The following is a 6,370-nucleotide window of genomic DNA, read 5'->3' as shown; positions in this document are numbered from 1 at the left end:
GTGGATTACATACTGAAAATCAGAACTTCTCCCTGCAACCGCGATGATTTTGTCTCCTGGTTCCCGGAGAAGACTGGAGTTTTCACGGTAAGGAGCGCGTACAAGTTGGCCACATGCGATCATAACGTCACTTTTGCTAATGGATCATCTAGTACAAACCCGGAGGGTGACTGCTCAGTGTGGAACCGTATTTGGTTGGCCAATGTGCCTCAGAAGATGAAAATCAATGCATGAAGAGTGGCAACCGGCACATTGGCAACTCAACAGTGCAAAAATCAGAGGCACTTGGCTACACGTTCTCTATGCCCTCTCTGTGGGGTAGATGAGGAGACTACTTTTCATGCTCTGATTGCATGCACGCAGGCGAGGATCTTGTGGATTAACATGCGTAGAAGATGGCTGCTGCCTAATGATGATGTTCTTATCGATAACGGGAAGGAATGGCTCTTGTTCCTTCTCAGCTCTTGCTCTGAGGCGATTGCAGACATGGTGCTTTTGCTGATTTGGAGGATTTGGCAGATCCGTAATGACATATACCATGGCAAGGAAGCCCCTCCTGTGCTGGCCTCGGCAGAGTTCTTGGATAGCTACTATAAATCTATCAACCTGGCGGGCAAGTTCACCGTGGAGGAGATTGTTAAAGGCAAAATGCCCTTGGTGGCCCTTGTGTCGCCGCGCCAAAAAGCTTCAGCGACTGTCACGCCGCGGCCGGCACCACCGCAAGGCTCCGTGGCCCTGTCCGTCGATAGTTCTTTCCATCCGTAGGACGACACTACGGCGGTTGGGCTGGTCCTAAGGAACCACGAAGGGGTGATTCTTTTTGCAGCGTACATATATGTATTTCACTGCAATGATTCTCTAGAGGCGGAACTACATGCGATGATGCAAGGTACGACGCTGGCTATTGAGCATTCCGATGCTCCGGTGATACTTCAATCGGACTCTTCTGAAGCGTTGTCATGCCTGTCTACGGATGCTCTCCAGCGTTCAGCTTATGGCCACTTAGTATTGGAGATCAAGTACTTATTTGGTAATAGGAAGTTTGTTCCTCGAAAATTTAGTCGTTCTCATAACAGACTCGCTGATTGTCTAGCAAACTATAGCCGTATGGAGCGAGCTACCGCTGTCCGGCTACGCTCAGTTCCTCCTTGTATTGAGGATGTATGGCCTCTCGACTGTAACTCTATGAATTTGCAATAAAACTCCTTTTACCTTCTAAAAAACTATATAACTGCTTTACTGACATGTGGTCGGTCAATCTATGCAGCGTCTATCCCTGCCATGCCACACGAATCCTGCCTCTGATTGCTCGGCCGAGGCCATGGGCAGTCTGCAGATTACGTCAGTCAAAGTTGCATCAATCGGAGGGGTATTGCACTGGCCACTGCATGTTTTGGTATCGTTGCTGCACGTGATTACTTGGATCGTGGACTCACTGGCAAACCATAACTCAGGATGTTCGTATTTAGCTCTCATCTCCTCTCTTAGTTTTGTCTCATCATCTTGGCACTATGTGCAAACTTTTCTGTTAATTGTACGCATTTTTTCTTCCACATTTGCCATTGCTAAATTCGGTTATTGAAGCGATCATAAACAACCTTTTCTACATCTGTTGCTGTCAGATTTATTAGTAATTCAAGTTTGATGATTAAGTTCTAGTACATCTTGCCATTTTGCTGTTAAAAGTATAATATACATTGAATATTCTACTTCAGAGTTGATTGCTATTTGATGAAATGAACATTTTTTTTCTGGAAATGGAGGCATGCCCGGCCTCTGCATCATGACGATGCATGCAGCCCTGTTATTAAAAAGTCTCAAAGTAGCACAAAGTCGTTAAAGTATTACAGCTCGCAAAAGGAGTGGAAAAAAAAGAAAAATACATGCTTAAGATCGCAACCGGTATGGCAATGTAAAGGACAAGCTCCCTAGACTCCTATCCTGTTATGTGACCGCCATCCGAACCGGTCGAATATAGCCCGTGCTACCATCTCTCACTGGTTGCACCCAGTAACCAAAGGCTCCCTGGAGTCCATAGGAGTGAGTAAGGACCACATATGGATCCACGCGGTAGCTCTGAAGATAACCTTCCAGAAAGTTAAAGTATGTTGTCTGTTAAAAATCATATCGTTCCTGCAATTCCGTATAGCTCATATGAGCGCACATATTCCAATCCGGATACGATCCGCGGTGATAGTCTTGACCCCAGCTAACCACGTTCCAAACAATGATTCAATGTTAACTGGAGGAGTAATGTTAAAGGCTATATGAATCGATCGCCAAAGCAATTTGGCAAGTGGGCATTCTAACAATAAGTGTTGTATTGTTTCATCATGATCACAAAAACAACAACGTGAACTACCTACCCACCGCCTCTTTATTAAGTTATCTTTAGTGAGGATCACTTGCTTGTGGATGAACCACATCAATATTTTAATACGCAAGGGAACCTTAACCTTCCAAATATGTAACGATCTCGAGATTGGGCCGGAATTAATCAGATCCATGTAGAAAGATTTCACCGTAAATACCCCGTTTTGGATAACCTCCAGTGCAATGAATCAGGTTGGTCTGATAATTGAACCTCTATCAATTGCCGGACCAGGTGCATCCAGGCCGTCTATCGTTCACCAACTAATGCACGTCTGAACTGAATATTCAAGGGAGTTGTTTGAAAGACTGTGCCTACGTAGTCCTCCTTACATTGCACAATTCTATATAGAATGGGGTATTGTATGGCTAGGGGCGTCTCTCCTAACCATGTGTCTTCCCCAAATCTGGTTGACATCCCATTGCCAATCAAGAATTTGACCCTACGAAAGAAACATTCTTTCGTTCGCATGAGTCCCTTTCAAAATGGCGAATCAGTTGGTCTCACGGTGACCTAGGCAAGCGTTTTTGAATGTAAATACTTATTGCGTAGAATCTGAGCCCACATACCTTCCGGCTCAATCTCTAACCTGTAGAGCCATTTACTCATAAGGCATTTATTCTTGATTTCCAAGTTCTCAATACAGAGCCCCCTTGGTCCTTGGGTAGGCAAAGGATATCCCAACGAGCGAGACAGTATTTCTTCTTGGCCTCATATGACTGCCAGAAGAACCGAGATCTAAAGAAATCAAGTCTTTTCCACACCCCTTTCGATATCTCAAAGAAAGATAGCAGGAACATCGACATACTAGTAAGTACTGAATTTGTCAATACTAGCCGACCTCCATAAGACATTAGTTTGCTCTTCCAGCAACTAAGCTTTTTTCAATTCGATCTTCGATGCACTTCCATTCTTTATTAGATAACTTACAGTAATGGATCGGTATGCCCAAATAATTGAAAGGAAAAGAACCAAATTCACACCCAAACAATTGCATGTATGTGTCTTGTTCATCTTTGGCCTTACCAAAGTAGAACAACTCGCTCTTGTGAAAGTTTATTTTTAATCCAGACAATTGTTAGAAGAGACATAGTATGAGTTTCATATTTCGCGCTTTTGCAATGTCATGATCTGTAAACAGGACAGTGTCGCCAGCATATTGTAAAATGGAGACTCCTCCATCCACTAGATGAGGGACTAGCCCCTCCACTTAACCGTTTTGCTTGGCTTTGCCTATCAGAATGGTCAACATATCAGCCACTATATTAAATAGGAGAGGAGACATTGAATTCCCTTGTCTCAATCCCTTGCGTGTCTGAAAGTAGTGATCGATATCATCGTTAACCTTAATACCGACACTCCCCTTCTGGACTTGAGAACTCACTAAATCCTTTCATGTGCATTGCCTGTTGAAGAAATGGCCATTTTACTTTATCATATGCCTTCTCAAAATCCACTTTGAAAATAACCCCATCTAGCTTCTTCGAATGAATTTCATGCAATGTTTCATGTAGGACGACAACCCCTTCAAGAATGTGTCTCCCAGGCATGAAAGCTATTTGGCTCGGTTGCACTACTGAGTGAGCAATCTGCGTCAATCTATTCGTGCCCACTTTCGTGAATACTTTAAAACTCACGTTAAGAAGACATATTGGCCTGAATTGTTCGATCCAAACTGCCTCCTCCTTCTTTGGCAACAACGTAATCATGCCAAAGTTAAGATGGAACAGTTCTAAATGACCATTAAAAAATCATGAAACATAGGCATAAGATCTTCCTCAATAATATGCCAACATTTCTTATAGAATTTCGCGGGAAACCCATCTGGTCCCGATGCTTTGTTTGGTTTCATTTGTGAAATTGAATCCAACACCTCTTTCTCAGTAAACGGTGCAGATAGAATATCGTTCTCCTCTGCTCGAAGCAGAGGTACATCTCCAATAACAGATTCATTAAGGGACACCGTGCTTGCCTCTGGAAGACCAAAAAGTTGTTTATAATAATTAGAGATACACGCTTTTAGATTATCATGACCGACAATTGTCCCTTCATCCTGTTCAAGCTGAATTATTTTCTTCTTTCTATGTTTACCATTCGCAATCATATGAAAGAATTGTGTATTGTCACCCCCTTGGACAACCTTGATCACCTTAGCATGCAATGCCCACTTGAGTTCTTCTTCTCTAAGAAGACAAATTAGGCGTTGCTCGGCTTCGGATTTCGAGCTTCACTCAGCTACAGTAAGAAGGTTGACTTCTTCTTTTAAATCTAGAGCATCTATTAATTGGGTGAGTCACTCTTTTTCTTGTCTGTATATCTCACTCTCATCTCTGGCCCAAACTCATAAAAACTGTCGTAAATGTCTAATTTTGTTTTTCCATCTCTCAACACTGGATCTTCCCCTAACAGGTTTTGCCCATTCATGTGTGATAATCTCCATAAAGTTTATTTTCTCTCTCGAACCAACCTAGTTTGAAAGTGAAAGCATTCTTGTTCGCAATATGTGTCGCAACTCCCGAGTCTACTAGTAATGGTGTGTGGTCTGAGATCGCCCTCTGCATCGCATGCACCGACACTAATGGGTATTTTTGTTCCCATTCCACACTAGCTAGCACCCTATCCAGCTTCTCATAAGTTGGATTGGGCAATGAATTGGCCCATGTATATTGTCTACCTGTGAGCTCTATTTCTCTCAAGCTTAGACTTTCAATAATCATGTTAAACATCATAGACCAATGACCATCGAAGTTATCATTATTCTTTTCATCTCTCCTTCGAATTGTGTTAAAATCCCCTCCGACTAGGATTGGAAGGGTCTTGTTCCCACAAATCCGTACCAAGTCTACTAAAAAATCTGGTTTAAGTTCGGGTTGTGCTGCCCCATAGACTGCTATGAGAGACCATCGGAAGCCATCCAATTTCGATCTCACCCGAAACATGACCGCAAAGTGCCCCCAAACCACATTAATTACCTCAAGCATTTCACACCGAACCCCTAGCAAAATCCCACCGGATCTTCCTCTAGGAGGTAAACAGTGCCAGTCAAAATCAATTCCTCCGGACAAACTTCTAAGGAATTGTGAGGTGAAATTATCCCGTCCTGTTTCAAGTAGCGCAACGTAATCTAATTTTTGCTCTATCGTTGTCTCTGCCAAGAACCTTCTTTTAGCCAAGTCAGCTAGACCTCTGCTATTCCAAAAGATTCCTTTCATAGATCCTCATGAATTTTTTTTCTTAAGCTTAATCCTAGCACTCCTACGAACCGCCGAAGTTAGATATATTTTCCGTTTCTAGGGTCTCTTGGGATTCTCCCCATCACCCTTCGAGAATGCATGATTGGCAGAACTCGAGACATTACCCTCCGCCATTAGAGGCTCTACAATGGCCGCATTCTCTGACCCATCCTCATCTTCGACCTCCGTACTAGGCAATAGATTATTACATATGTTTGCAAGAGCGGCCATTCCTAAATTTTGAACATTAATATTTAGTTAAATTGTTTTTCTGCCCATGTAGGATTGCTACCTAGCAGGCTTAGCACGCTGGAAATTCAATATGCTCATATTTACCACTCGGTGGAGGCCACAGTCTTCATAAGAATCATTGGCGGGTCGTGGCCAGATGGTTTTCGGGGTGTGTTCAGTACCGCCTCCAGTAGTGATGACAACCTAAAATTCAAGTTACTTGACTCTGAAGATGGTGGGTTGCCTGTTGATGCCAATGGTGTGATCGCGCTCTCACGACGTGTGGTCTCCATTGGACTTGAGAGGATCCTGAAGGTTTCTGTAATGGCATCTTCAATTAATGAGGGACATGCTGCTGAGACTAGCGAAGCTGTTTTGAAACCTCGTAGAGCCGGTGTAAGCCCTCCAGGCATCAATCTATGTGTTGGATCCTGTAGTATGGAAGTTTGTGTTGCTTGGCCTTGTTTTTGTTACGAGCGTTGACATGAGACCATCTTTAACTCATTTAACCTATGCATTATATGTTGGTGTAGTG

Source organism: Triticum dicoccoides, chromosome 7A, assembly GCF_002162155.2.
Source record: "Triticum dicoccoides isolate Atlit2015 ecotype Zavitan chromosome 7A, WEW_v2.0, whole genome shotgun sequence".
Lineage (NCBI taxonomy): Eukaryota > Viridiplantae > Streptophyta > Magnoliopsida > Poales > Poaceae > Triticum > Triticum dicoccoides.
The sequence above is the reverse complement of the archived record's forward strand: the minus strand, read 5'-3'. Positions refer to the sequence as shown.